Here is a 15,931-nt window from a genome sequence, read left to right as displayed (position 1 = left end):
TGTTGAGTGGCACTCAGCTGGTTTGACCACTCTAACATTATGTAGATTGTGCTTTCTCATAACAATATGAGGAGGAGGCTTCAGCTGCAGGTGCAACTTTGTTTGGATTGGAGGAAAACGTGTGTGTGTGTGTGTGTGTGTGTGTGTGTGTGTGTGTGTGTGTGTGTGTGTGTGTGTGTGTGTGTGTGTGTGTGTGTGTGTGTGTGTGTGTGTGTGTGTGTGTGTGTGTGTGTGTGTGTGTGTGTGTGTGTGTGTGTGTGTGTGTGTGTGTGTGTGTGTGTGTGTGTGATAACTGGGAGGGAGACCTGGGTGATTTCTCTGTGCTCTGCGTGGAGTTTAGTTCATTGAAAATCTAATTCGGACAGAGCCGCTGAAGTTGGAAAATGGTGTCTTCTATGGGGGGATTATCTCCTCAGCGGAGGTCGATATGATTGATTGAGCCTGTGCTGGGTTTGTTTCTGTCTTACACTTCAACATAACTTGCTGATTTTCTTTACAAGTTAGAAGTTGGGAGGAAAAACCTACCAGCTTTTCCCACTCAATTTACAGCCGGCGCTCATCACAGCAGCAGCCTTAACCCGGAAGCCAGCTGATCCGCGCTTGTCTGTGTGCCATCACAATGCAGGATTATTCCGCCTTGTAACAGTGTCACATGGGGCCCACAAGTGTCTGCCCGCCTGCCTGCTTGAAATGCACATGCACAGTCATCCCCCTCGCTGCTCTCATGCACTCTCTCTCCGTGGAGACAGCACGACTGATGCATTCATTTATTAATTTTCAAGGACAGGTGCTCCATCTTGTTCAGGGTGACACTGGCCTCCTCAATTATGTTGATAACTTGATTGCATTTTATAGCCTACACGGGCCAAGGCTTACGGCTTTCAGGGGTCCCACACGGTTCAGAAGAGCTTGGTCCTGCCATGAGACTGGAATCTGACCTTAGCAGCAATAATGAGTAGCGAGTCCCCTCATGTCACACACTCATTAGACCCCGCAATTTTCTGTAATTTTCTTTTTTTTTTTTACAGCTTTGATATATCCGATTATAAGTGCCCTGGGTGGTCACACAGCCGGTATGTAGCTGCATTCCACAGTGGAAGTGGGAGCAATTCTCTGTCAGTCAGTGTGCGGCGATCTAGCTGCATCAGTTTCCACAGTAGTTAAAACTGCACAGTTCTTTGGCCCCATGTTACAGAAAAGAGAGCAAAGGCGCCCTCTTTGATTTTCCAAAGTTTAAAAGCCCTCGTAGCTATGTGAAGTCTACATCTGTTGTTCTCAGAAATGTTCTCTTCAACTCTGAAAACAAAACAATACTTGGATGAAACTTAATATTGCAGGCTTCTATGAGCAAAATGGTGCATCGCACAAAGTGATGGGTTTATATGGTTTTAAAACGGCAAACACTCATCATTTAATGTCACAGATTTACATCAGAAATGTATCTCACACACACATGCACATGTCTTCTTGACCTCTTGTGTCACCCTGATCCGCTCACTGAGAACCATTACCCAACATTTATTCAATCGTTAACACACTCGGGAATTCTGCAGCATGTATAGCAGCCATAACACTGTAGAGTTTTTGTATAGATTAACACATAAACATGACCCCAGTGAGTACTATGCCAAGAATACTAAATGGGAAATGATTCAACGATTTATTCTACTATCTTGTCTTGACTGATAGAAATGAAAACCGCCTGTGTATCACTCTTAAAGGCAGGGTTTTTCATCATTATGCTGCATTAGATTTAATCATTTCTCACCTTTTCTAGTACTGAGAAGAGAGAGCGTTCCTTTAACAACAGCAGGCATATGGGATACTGATTGAAAGTGACCGTCCCCCCCAGACACACATGATTAGTGCCATTTTCTTCTGAATGCTTGGATGCTGCTATTGATTTGTTCCTCAGCGTAGAGCTTCAAATTATCTGCAGCTAACCATTACATTAAACAAGCCGGCAATTTGAAGAATCAAGATTGGATTTACAAGCTCGGAAATGTCAGGCCTATTCTGCAATATGCAAGCAGCACCGCAAGCTGAAATGATTTTGTAAGCGAGCCTCTGATATTACCCGCCTGTTATCTGTCTCTGCTCATTTTGCTTTCCTAATATTTGTTGATTATTTTTAGAGCGGCATTCAAGTGAGTTTTTTTTCCCCAATTCAGGAACATAATTAGTTTCTAAACTTGTGACCTGACTTAAAAATGAATTTCACATCTTTAGCCGACTCCAGATTATCCACAGTTTTAATTGCTATGATTCAGTGGGTGCTTTCTGTTAAGATTGTTGTCATAATTGCCTTGTAAACTTCACCCTTTGTTGGGGAAAGTTATTGACCCTACTGGTCCAATTTTATCCCCTTCTTTTGAGCCACCAGTACACGCCAAGATGCTTCTAGTGCTGCTCAGAAGAGAAAGATTTGTTCCTGCTCCTCCTGTTTGTACAAATGTTCTGTCCACTTTATTGAGTTAGTGGACGGGAAATGTAAGTCGACTGAAAGCTGAATGCTGAGGCACATACATGTGTGAGTTGAGCTTTCCCTGGAAGCAGTCCAGTATTTTCCACCTTGGTCATGTCAGGATTTGAAGCCAGAGGCGTCTCTGTCAGGCAAATAACGAGCAGGATACTCGGCTATGGCAGCACAGACAGACACTCTCTCTCCCGCACTTAAACTCTCCTGTCTCTTCCACTGGTCGACATCACAACCGCTGCTGCTTCGCATGGCTGGAGCTTTGTTCAAGGTCTAGGTGGATACTCAGTGTTTCACCTGGGATGTCAGGGGTTTTCTTTCCCATTAAAGTACAGGGTTTGGACTTATGTTGTGCTGAAATCATGAGATTTTCAGATCAGTTTCTTCTGCTCTGCATGATTGTGAAGATGTACTGATCTGAATTTATTCTCCTAGCAACCTGACTAGCAACCATCTGGCCGTCATGTCATCCAAACCCTTTTTCCCCCACCGCCCCTCTTCATCTTTCCTATAACAAAAGGCAAAAGGACAAAAAAAAAAACCTTAATCTAATAAAAAAAATCTAACATACAAGTCACACATTTATATTTATTAGCACTGGCTGTTCCTCTGATTGTAAAACATTTCCAGCTATGAAATTTAAACTTTCAAGACACATGATTTAATTCCTAGCTAAAAAGTAGAAAGCTTCTTAGAACTAGTAATGGTATGAACAAGACGGGGATCTTTACTGCAGTGCATGAGCATAATCTTGAAAAAAGACAGGAAAAAACCAAGGCACCCACATTTAGAAGAAAAATTCGAATTCCTTTATTAAATGGGCAAGTACAATAAGTAGAGCATGATGAAAACTGTATCTTTGACTTGTTCTGTGTACAGGAAGTTACTCCTAATCATAAAGGCATTTAAACCAAGTGCCTCTGCTTTTTCCTGTCCCTTTTTAAGCTAAAATAGTTTCCTTTCTGCATAATGATTGTACCAATGCCTGCCATATGCAACATCACATATTTTCTTAGGTAAGTTAAAAGGTTGTGTTGGGGTTGAGATAGTAAGAGACAGTTGTTCCGTAGTATTTGTGCCATCTGCTGATGTTGTGTTTGTTTGCCATCTGCGTGCAGATTTAACAGCGTTGCCAGGTTAAAAGAAGATTGTCAGCCCGAGAGCCATTGGAGAAGTGCCTAACATGCTCTAAAACTATCAGAACACATCAGCTTATTTTGCCTCTTTCTTTCAGCCGATCCTGCTTGGTGCTATATTTTAACCTGCTCCTCGTCGTGCAGCCTTTAAAATTGTGGTGCAGTGAATTCGATTTGTTCTCTGGAAACACACACATCATAAAAACTGTAAAAAACACTTTCATCTGTTCCATCAACATCCTTATTTTTTTTTTAAGTTGTATTTTTGGGCCATTTTTGCCTTTTATTGGATTTGACAGCTGAAGAGAGATAGGAAATGTTGAGAGGAGACAGGAGGGGGGGAAGAGTTACAGCAGAGGTCAGACTCAAACCCATGACTGCTGTGACGAGGACTACAGCCTCTGTACACGCGAGCAGCATAACCCTGAGGCTACCAGCGCCCCCATCAACCCTCCCTTATTTGGGAGGGAAACCTAAAAAAACTGTCTGCTCTTACACTACTACAGAGCGAAAGTGATGAAGTATAAAGAGGATGTTAGGAGCAGGTGACATCACTGCATGTAAAACACAAAGAAAATATCCAACTGCATTTGGATTGTTCATGCCAGAAATAGAGCAGTGTGATTAAACGCATGACGTGTCAGTAGTTCCTGCAGATGCCTTGTTCAACCCTCCACTATCTCAAACAACACTTTGAGAACAGTTAACACCTCACAAAGATTTCCTGACCCTCCTTTGATAATATAGTCTATGCTGCAGAAAGTGCTGTGAAAAAGGAAATCTCCCCACAAGTGTTGTTACTACCTCAGCTTTTTTGTGAAGCCAGCAGAAATTAGTGCAGGTAGAAGCTTCTCTGTCTGTCTGTCTGTGTGTGTGTGTGTGTGTGTGTGTGTGTGTGTGTGTGTGTGTGTGTGTGTGTGTGTGTGTGTGTGTGTGTGTGTGTGTGTGTGTGTGTGTGTGTGTGTGTGTGTGTGTGTGTGTGTGTGTGTGTGTGTGTGTGTGTGTGTGTGTGTGTGTGTGTGTGTGTGTGTGTGTGTGTGTGTGTGTGTGTGTGTGTGTGTGTGTGTGTGTGTGTGTGTGTGTGTGTGTGTGTGTGTGTGTGTGTGTGTGTGTGTTCCTCTTTCTCTCTCTTTTCCACACACAGAAAACATGTCTGTCTTAAAGTAGATAAGGCCATCCCAGGAGCGCCTGCTGGCACAGTATTGTGGTAAAATGGATGGATTATTCATGATTGATCTTCCTACCAGACTTTTGGCTGCAGCTGTGATCCTGTCCTAAAACCCCCGACCAACTGTCCAAACGCTTATGAAATATTCAGCAATGAGACTTTTTCCTTTCACCTGCGGCAGGAAAAGTTCTACTCGGTGCCCATCCTTTGTCATAATAGCCTGGTTTCCAAGCCTTACATTATTCCATTGGTTGATAGATTAGGAGTTACCACAGCAACATATTAGTCACTTCACATCATACCTCCGTGCCAAAGGTAATGACTGTTCTGGCCGAGGCTCTTTTGTCTCCGCTCCAGCGTTTCAGAAGTCCACAACACATACAGGAGAAAGCTAACACACTCAGTTTTTATTCTCCCTTGTAGAACTCTCTTTTATTTACTGCTCTGTCAGGAGACCTTATGTCAAGCCCCTGATGATTAAGTACTATTCCCCGAGGCCGGGCCTCCCAGAGGACTGGCGTCAGGCGTCAGGAGACGGGGGTTTGTGAGGTACGCTGCTTGGCTGCATTTGTAAGACGGAGAGCGACAGATCTGTTTCAGGACACCTGGGGCATGTGAAGATGAGCCAAGACCACAAGGAACATCAGGTCTAGGACCCCACTGGGAAGCGCAATGAAATGCATATATTTCACACCAGATTAGGCTTCTTCTTTTGCTTGGTGTTCTACTGTACATAGGACTGTATAACGTACGTCTGTGTCAGATTACTTCTTAGTTGAATCACCCTCCCTCTGTCGTCATACCCTTTTCTCTGAGGTTATGCTGTTGGCTGTAGAAAATACAAAAAAAGTGCATTAAGCTGTTTTTCTTTAGCTATTCCAGGAAGCCGTTAGCGAAGGACAACACGCAGTGTAAGGTGAAAAGCTTTTCTTACCTCATTCACACTGAATACAGGAAGATGATGCCCCAGTTTAAAACCCGCAATTTGCCCGTCAGCCAAATTGGCCGGGCATTTCTGACATTGTTTGCAAGATTGCTACCTAACAAGAGGTGCTTGTCAGCAGCCTGGAGGCCACGAGAGTCACAGATGCCTTGATAGAGGATAATGGCACTGAGAGGTAGCCCAATTTGTTAGCATGATGAATTGGCTGTGCTGCACATCAGACCAATATTTGTCTTTGTGTATTCAGTCAATGAGCTGCACAACACGATTTAAGTGTTCTTTAATTCAACATCTGATTGCATGCGGGTGGGAAAGGTCCAGCATAACCTGCTGCACACAGTACAATGTAGCAATGGCAATTATTCATAGCAAATTACCTTGAGCTGCTCCTCCACCCCACCTCTTTGAACCGCAGTCTCCTTGCTCGTTTTGGCAGGCACTCGCTAATGAGATTTTAAGAGCATTGTCCTCTGACAGATTGAGCACTGTGTGTTCCAACTCCTTGCTCTTTATTGGAGGTAAGGACTGTGAACGTGTCTTACTATAACTTTAAGACATGGCAGCAATGCAACACAAGCAACTGCTTACAACCAAGTCTGGTGCTTATAGAGCAACATTTAGGATGCAGATTCAGGGCTAAATCTACTTTTTTTAGATTACCAGTAATCTAAATAGCTGAGCACTCATTACCCTATAAACCACTAATTCTATACTTTTACCTGAAAAAATGTCGGACACGGACCTCCCAGTGGTCAGCTACGTTCTCTGAGGCGGGCCCGCTTATCAGTACTGTGTCTGTAGGACGTCTTCAAATCCCAGTTCTGAATAAAATGACAACTGATAGTAACATATGACTCCCTGAAGAGAGCTGCACATGAGTATGTAGTACATACATTGTACCCATCCCTAACATCTACTGTACTATTGTGTGTAAAATTCAGAACCTCCAAATATTTGAAAATATACCACAGATCCCCATGTTGTAATGCTAAAAATCTGGTCAGAAATAATAATCAGTGTGGTTTAAATGGTATGAGATACCCAGTCAATACATTACACAAAGTTGTTAAAATGCAAACATGGAAGACAGGTCCCTTTATTTAAAGAATTCCTTTGGGGTGCGCCGGTAGCAGATATGTCACACGTCCCATGTACAGAGGCTATAGTCACAGCGGCTGTGGGTTCAAATCTGACCTCGGCCCTTTGCATGTCACCCCCTACTCTCTCCTCCCATCTTTCCCTCTCTCTCTTCAGCTGTCCTATCCAATTAAGTCAAAAATGGCCAAAAAATATCTTTAAAAAAAAGAAGACAGAAAAAGAACTACTTTGGTTATGTGGTCACATTTGAGGTTTTTTTCCCAATTTCTTTCACTTTACATGTTGTGACAGTTTTGTTGTTAGTTCGAAGGACATCTTGCAGTAATCAGTGAAACACTTGTAGTGTGGGTAGACTTCTCCCAGCTGCTGATAGCTGAAGAGCAACACCGTCATTATTGCTGGCACAGGAATGAGACACTGCATTGAGACTGTTGTTATTCATGCAGTAAGTGTTAGTGGCTTTGAAAATGTTACCTCAACTGTTGCAATGAAGCCCATGAAAGGTGTTATTGCGGAGACAGATAAGAGCCGCTCTAATCAGGGGATTATGCCACTAAGTTTACGTTGATAAAGTATTTATAAGATAGAATTTCAAAGTGTGCGTTTGCAATGACATTTCAGAAAGTACACCTAGATAAAGCTGTATCAAAGGGGGTATTGTTGCACTGTTTTTCTTGTATTTTGCAGACTCAATAAGCTGTGATAAATGTCCAACTAGCACTGTGTTTATTACGGTGTTTTGTGTGGAACTGATCTTGGACTGGGCCTGGAAACAGACATGTTTAGCGGAACTAACTTCATCCCCTGTGTCCTCATCTAAAGAAAATGCTACAGAAAACACTGGACAAACTTCTCACACACACACACACACACACTCAATCAGTGAGTCACGCAGAGTGGAAATGCGTGGTTGATGCCGCTTTTGTCAAGCTGTTTGTTCTGCGTTGTCATGTGCGTTTTGATGTGATTGTTGTTGCATGACCAGCCAGCCTGCAGAACTCATCTGCCCGGGGAAAAACAGAAGGAAAGACGTGTCCGCTTAACAAATGCAAGGCCTTAATTGACGGCGATGCTTCGGAATGCGAGCGTCTTCTCTTGTGTATTTTCCTAAAGTGTTCACTGCATCAGTAATAGAGAAATATGTCCGGTCAGCAGTCAGTCTTCATGCTTTGAGTTTCAGCACAGACATGGCTTCACTCTTCCATATCAGTGAACTAAGATGTATTGTTTGGAGTTCGCAGCATGCAGTCTTAGATTTGGGGTCGCAGAGTCAGGATTGCATGTGTTTTTAAAGGCTGAAAGCTGCAGTGAAAGACAACCACAGGTGTAGATGATGCATCTGCAGACTCAACCCTAAGTAGGGCTTATACCGAGGGGACACACCAGGAGATGTATCTGCTTGTTTGTCAGTCTTACTGTAGATCATTTCTAGTCAGACAATTCTTGAATGTTGGCTCAGCCTCTGCATTTTCCTTTTCTACTTCATGTTGTGCTCTGAAGTGGTCCTTGATGCCCTCTGGATGGGGTGAACGAAAATCTGAAAGCATAGAGAATCTGTGCTTATCATACATCCCTGTCCTCTTACTGACAGGAGTCAGCAGGCAGCTCTGCGGGCCTGCACACCTGCATACAGAGAGGAACAGAGAGAAGCAGTGGTATGATGGTAGGAGGTGGAGAGGGAGAGAAGAAATTAATGCCTGCCAGGCATCCAATCTGAGGGAGGTTTTGGTGGTGGAGCCAAAGAGATTTCATTGTTCCAAAGTCCGCTTCATGCATTTGTTTGTATGGGCATGTATTCGTGTAATGTCTTTGCTTTGTGTTTATATGCAAGGAGGATAGGGTTGATAAATTATTTTGTAGGCTTCAGGTTAAATTGAATGTCTTCTGTAGCTGATAGACTTCTTACAGCAGAGCCGATTTAATAACATCAGCTGCTTAAAGCATCTCCAAAGTATTACTCAATAGTCAAAATAGCTCACATCAGCTTATTCTTGAGTGTTTCTTTTTCTCCTTTTAGTATAATCCCTCCAACAATTTGTAAGAAAGTCCCCTGGAATTCACTGTTTAGCATCAGCATTAACTCCAGGTAGATTGCAAAGTGCTGGCTTAATGAAATAAATCCCAAAGTAGAGGTTGTTTTGAAGGTCAGGTGGTAGTAGGCAAGCCCTGGTGCTTACTGTAATAATTAAGTTCTTTGGGTTTTCACCCAGTGAGTTGGTTACCTGTTACATTAATTTACAACTGCAAGTTTCACATTAAGTATACCCATAATGCATTGCATACTGCTCAGACTCCTGTATGGAAGCGATTAGTGATCAGAATTCAAATGATAAAGCTAATTTGAAAATTCAAATGCATTAACAGAAATTCCTTTTAACTTGCAGAATATGGGTGTATTATTTGACTCAAAAATAAAATGATGATTAATTTATCTAATTTGAATTTTAGTTTTCAACTTCAAAAATGCACAAGAAAATGACATTTGCTTTATCATTTTCAAAAAATGCCCCGCTAAATCTGTATCATAATTCAAATGAAAAAGCTAATTTTAAAATGAAAATACAGTAACAGAAACATGTTTTAATTTTCAGATTATAGGTGCATTATTTGACCTATATTTAAAATGAATATTCAGTCAACCAGTTTGCATTATACTTTTACTCTCTATGTATGCATATTGTATGACATAATTCAAATGAAAACGAAAAGGTCTTTGGCTTTTCGTTTTCAAACTTGCCATGCTAAAAAGTGATCATAATTCAAACCAACTCGAAAACGAATTGGCAAAGTGGACGACGCAGGAAAGTGACGTCAGACTCCAGCTCCCAGGCAGGTGAACGTAATATTTACAGTCTATGAGGCGAGCGGGCAGAACGCGCAGTACGATGGGTGGCGGGGTGAATCTTTAACACTAGGGCAGACTTTAGTTCACACTGTGATACAGGTGGTGATCGGAGTGTTTTTTTCAGCGCACACTGAACTTTCAGCGAGCATGACGCAGCAGCTTTATAACCAGAGCTGCCAAGTCTCACGCGTGACACCATGCCCACTATCTCTGACCGTGAGAGTCACTCAGCATCTGCACGCTGTGAAATTCACACAGACGTGTCCTAAGACCAGTTTATTTATAGATTATAGATCACTCTCTTCTCTGCTTAACTTAGTTACATTAAAAAAGATTATCGATTTAATTTTCTGTTTCAAATAATCTCCCAGCTGTACACAAAGTGTCTCTCATCCTCTGTGCGTAATGGCACACACTCTCCCTCTCGACCGACTGTATGAGCTCTTTCTCCCTTTCAGAGATTGTTTTGTAGTTATTAAAAGAATAATCAACTATAACGCCAAAATTGAATCAAAATCAGGGCAACAACTAGTTTGGAGCTTCTACCAGCATTAAAGATTCACCCCGCCACCCATCGTACTGCGCGTTCTGCCCGCTCGCCTCATAGACTGTAAACATTATGTTCACCTGCCTGGGAGCTGGAGTCTGACGTCACTTTCCTGCGTCGTCCACTTTGCCAATTCGTTTTCGAGTTGGTTTGAATTATGATCACTTTTTAGCACGACAAGTTTGAAAACGAAAAGCCAAAGACCTTTTAGTTTTCATTTGAATTATGTCATACAATATGCATACATAGAGAGTAAAAGTATAATGCAAACTGGATGACTGAATATTCATTTTAAATATAGGTCAAATAAAGCACCTATAATCTGAAAATTAAAACATGTTTTTGTTACTGTATTTTCATTTTAAAATTAGCTTTTTCATTTGAATTATGATACAGATTTAGCGGGGCATTTTTTGAAAATGATGAAGCAAATGTCATTTTCTTCATTTTAATTTAGTCAAAGAATGTGCATTTTTAAAGTTGAAAACTAAAATTCAAATTAGATAAATTAATCATCATTTTATTTTTGAGTCAAATAATACACACATATTCTGAAAATTAAAAAGCATTTCTGTTAATGCATTTGAATTTTCAAATTAGCTTTATCATTTGAGTTCTGATCACTATTCGCTTCCATACTCCTGGTTAGATGATTGGCAATTTCTCATGCAGGCACCCCATAAATGCCTTAACTTTTTTTGTCATTTAAATTCTGTTGTCTTCATTGGAAACCTCATACCCCTTATCCTTGTTTTACTATAAAATGAAGTAAGCCTCTTGTTTACTTCTATATCACATGTGTAGAAATATTTTAGTTCCTCTCGTTGGAAATGATTCCAATGTTAAATAGTCAGTCTTATCTCTATGCTAACAAATGAAACCAGTGCCTGCTGGTGCATTTTACAAAGTTTTTGCAACAGCCACAGTAAATAATTTTAAGTATCCCTGCTAAAATTATCAGTACTCTGTGAGGTGACTGTCATCCCTTCAGTTTTACACGCTGTCCCTTGGATTACGTGCTTTTTATGATAACTTGGGTTCTCTCCTACAATTACTCCTGTGTTTGCCTGTCTCTTGCAAGTTAGTCCTTGAGGGCCAATTCAGTGGCTTCCCAGTTCCCATAGCTCTTAAATAGTTAGGATGATCAAACAAAGATATTACGTTTATAATTGTAACCATTTTACTGGGACTCAGTGGCTTTTTAAGAGGAGTTAAGATGTTTGATGCTACAACAGACTATTATTTTCATTTTTATAACTCTGCTGTTTATTCTGTCTATTAATTGTTTGATGATAAAATTGGTGTATAATGTCCAACACAATAAAAAACATGAGTCAAATGATAAAGTCTTTGGTTATAGTGCAGTCCAAGTGCCTTTTTTGCACGAGATTTCAACTGAAATAGTTGCGCTTTATTTATGATTAGTCAGGGCACTATCCAATACAGTTCACACTACCTGCTTTGCTGTGACAGAAACTGATGAGAAAAACTGAGCTGCCATTTAATTCTTGAGTTAATTTGATTGATTCTATTCAAACATCCTGTCGATTTCCTTGGTTTGCTAAGTGTTTTATTGTTTTGTTTTGAAGTAACTATTAGCAAGTATTGAATTACTCAGCCTATTGTATGTCTGTCGACTGACATCTCTATCTCCATTATGGCAGCACTTGGTCTCTTGTTTTTCTGGTGCAGATGTGTCCATTGTTCAGCTGTTGTGTTGTTGTTCATTTTCATGGCCCATTGAGAGGAGATGACTTTATTGTCACAGCACAGCCACTGGCAAGCCCACCTGGTGTGACATTATGCAGCATTATGGTCTGAGGCCATGGCTTTGTTTCAGGCTGGCAGTACAGCTGACTGCCAGGCAGAGGACACAGCTGCCCAGGGAGGCTTTTGTTTAGAGACAGGCACATGGAGGACTAGTGGAGGGGAGGCGTGGGTGGAGGAGAGCTCAGGGCAGAGAGTGAGGAATGACAGATGGACGGAGGAAGTGGTGTCAACCAGGACAGAATGGCAGCTGGAATAGGTTGTCAATCTGTGACTGGCTGAGAAAGACGAGCCTGTCAGGCTGCTGTCATATCATCATGCTTATCAAATAGGGCATCTGGCAGCAGGTAGTCTGGGCGAGCCACACCAGCTGTGAACCAAGGCGGAGCACAGTGTCTAGGTTGCACTTACTGTGCAGTGCCATACCAGGTGTTAAGATTGACGGCTATCATACAGGGAGTGTACATCTTTATATGTAGAGTAAGGACGCATTGTTGGCAAATTCTTCCACTAGTAAAAACGTACTACACAACCAGTATTATGGATTACACTGGACAAAGCTTTTAGCCACTGAAACTCAAAAACTGGAACAACTTTCCTTTTGGCTTACACTCATCATATGACAAGTGAAATCTGAATATTGGGTATATGCTGCTTCTATACATAGCAGACTCTTTCAGTTTAGACGTTTTGTCCATCCAAATATTTAACTTCCATTGAACTATCAACATAATATTGAGTTGTAGTCTATTATAAAACAAATGCTGGACCTAATAAGGTCTTAATATTTTGAGTAGATTGCTCAACTAAAAGAGCTTTTCTGTTTTTATTCATCTGTGGCAGATTTGGCAAAGCTCTCTTTTGTTTACTACATCTATTTAATGAATTACTTCTTTGCTGCTGATTTCTAAACCACATATAAGCTGAAGATCTTTGCATGGCAAATGTGAAATTTCTGCTTAACACCAAAATGGAGGGAAATCAATATCTTAATGAATCACCTGCAACAAATGAATCCAAAAGATTAAAAGCCCTTAAAAATCCATTGAAGAAGTTTAATCCTCACCGTCAGAGGTTTCAACCATTTCCACCCCTCCCGTTCTTGCACAATAAACTTTTTTGGACACACTTTAAAGTAGACAATAATATCTAACGTTTGATTTTGTCAATGGGTTTGTTTACTGACCCATAAAGAGAGCCCGCACAGTAAACTCTGAGATACTGCGTTTGCTTTTATTTCAGCCTGAACCTGTAGGTCAGTGTCATTATTTGAACAGCTGGCTCCCACTATCATGTCCACCCTGGCCAGGGTGACAGAAGGCCCAATGTAATGTGAGTCTTCTCTGAGAACATGTCCCTCATGGAAAATGTGGGCATTGTTGGCATGCGGCTAACCTGCTGCTATAAAAAGTCTAAGGAGCGAATTGAGACTATCATGAGTCATTGTGGCTTCCAGGCAACCTACAACAGGCATCATTGCACTTTCACGCCATTAGATAAACAGCTCCAGCCTAAAGACATCTTTGATTTTGAAAAAGCAGTGCTTTCAAATTCCGCTGAAAGATTATAGGCTTATCATGGATTCCCTCTGAACCCTATTTGACGGCTTGATAAAGAAACTGCTCTTTACAAATGGTAGTATGAAAACAGGGGAAAAGGACCTCCTCATCAGAGTCAGGGTTTAGCTAACAGAGGCAATGTTCCCTCTCTATCTGTGTGCAAACAATATGTTCTGTTGCATCAATAGTCACCTGAAATGCCTTGTTTAAATGTCAGGTAAAAAAACTGCCCTCATAACAACTTGACTTAATAACTTGGTGGGTAATATGTTGTACTGGTTTATTTTTCCAGTATAACAAATCTTAAATGTTGTCAACATTATTACATTTTTTTTTAGTTTGGATTCATTTTCTTGTGATGCAACAATCAGCTAAACACCTGTTTGTTAATATTGTTGTACCCTGACACTGTGCTTCACATGTCCAGTGCTAGGGTGTAAAAAATACATTCAAAGAACCACTTTATGCCACAGCAAACTTTAACATTACAAGCTGCATTTTTTTGTATAGCCATGGCTTCAATTTCCACAAGACAAGGTTCATATATTTTGTTTTTCTCATTCCAGTTGCAGTCTCCTCTTGCAGCATTTAAGTCTGCAGAGACTCAACTCTGCCTACTCACTTTGCCTTTCATGCTGCTTCTTCTTGATGTAGCCAAGTCTTCAGAACAGATTTGCTGGAATTAATAAATAAAATGATCCCTCCACCCCAACCCCAAGCCAACTGTTCATGTTCTTCCTTCCATATGCTAATCATTGTCCCAAATACCATGGTCCCTCTTGTCTGCTGTGGTCCTTCAGCGTTTCCAAACCCCTGGATGGACTTACTCACTTTGATTTATAGTCGTAGGTTGCGTACACACTGAAAGCCTCAATTCTCAGATCTGATTTTTTGTTTGGCTTTTGACATTGCTTTTTAAATGTGGCCTGGATCAGACTCCAGTGTGAATCCACATATGAAAGTGGCCAGATCAGATTATATGTGACTTGTGCTGTACACACTGCAATAAAGAAAATCTGAGATGGGTCAAACAGGAGCTAAAATGTCAGCTTCAGGTCACGCTGCAGTGTGCTTCCAGCCTCAGTCTTTGCCTTCTGCTGCCTAGAGACCTCCTGTGTCATTTTTGAAATCTTGGTTTCACTGTTTTTGTGAAGCTTTCCTTGTTGGTGGAGATGAAAGCCAACTAGTCTTGTAGTTTTGAGTCACAGCAGCAGTTTGGCAGCCTAATTGAATGCTCCTCTCTGAGTCAGACTCCATATGGCCGCTATGGTGATGCCAACAAATCCTTCACATGCCTCTCGTTTTTTTCTGGTTTTAGCAGGAGAAACACGGTGAACATTTAGAGTCTTTGTCGGTTATATATCATCCAAAACAGACGAGTAAAGCAGATATGCATAATGATTTATTCATATTCCATTTGGTGCCTGCATACATGTACGTTTATACATTTATCACCATGGCATCGATATCGTGCTGCCATGCAGAAAGTCAAATTTGGACATTGCGCTGCATCTTAACACAACAAGCATCTTCCCCAAATTTTCAAATTCAAAGTTTCTTGAGCCAATTAATCAAGCACAAATGTGGGTGACCTCCGAAGATACCATCCAGAAACAAAAGTGACAAACTCTCTGAATGCATATGCTTAAAATTAAGCTGAAGATCAGTTCCCACGAGGTTGTAAAGGGTTAGTGGATTCATGAAAGTGGTCTGCATTAACAATTGGAGCAATCAAGATGTTTCTGTAATGCTCATGTCTACCTTGGCTGCAGACTAATTCGATTTTTTTTTTTTATATCCTTTATTAATCCCTGAGGGAAGTTTGGCTAAGACTAAGCAAAAACCAATACCAGCAGCTATTTCATTTAAAAAAAAATATCCTGAAGCATCAGATATGAGAAGTATTTTTTTAGTGTCCTCTTTCACAGTGCATATCTTAAAAAGTAAGTTCTGACTCCTTGGAAATTCCCCAATGTCCATTAAAAATATAGCCGTACGTAACTGCTTGGATCAGTCACAACCCTCGACTTACTCTTCAGTCTGCTCGGAGTTGAATGAATTCTTAATGCAAATGTTTTAGTTAAAGATCTTCAATAGGTGTGTCACTTATAGTGGTAATCACATTTTTAACCCGCTCTTTTTGTGCTGCCGTGCTACGTTCTGTGTGACACTAAAATCAAAGAGTGTGAAGTCAATTTAAGCCTGTGATGGTTAGCCGTCTCTCCCACATCTTTTCATCTCAACCTGTGACCTTCAAAAGCATGTCTCCTTTAAAGCAGGTGCACCCTAGTTAGGGAGATCAAAGGGGATATTTCCGACACTTACTGAATGAATCTGGCTCTGATGATGGCACCTCTCCATTAAAAATGCTTCCAAAGCTTCGTTGGAATAT

The 15,931-nt window shown here is 41.0% G+C and overlaps 1 protein-coding gene across 1 annotated transcript in view; it reads left to right on the top strand.

Moving 5' to 3' along the window:
• The window catches only part of LOC132990597 (dolichyl-diphosphooligosaccharide--protein glycosyltransferase subunit STT3B), an 89,981-nt gene that overhangs the window by 766 nt on the left and 73,284 nt on the right, over nucleotides 1–15,931 (top strand). The gene's annotated exons all lie outside the window — the stretch shown is intronic.

Source organism: Labrus mixtus, chromosome 16 (assembly GCF_963584025.1).
Source record: "Labrus mixtus chromosome 16, fLabMix1.1, whole genome shotgun sequence".
NCBI classification, from domain to species: Eukaryota; Metazoa; Chordata; class Actinopteri; order Labriformes; family Labridae; genus Labrus; species Labrus mixtus.
This window is presented reverse-complemented; position numbering and strand designations above follow the sequence as displayed.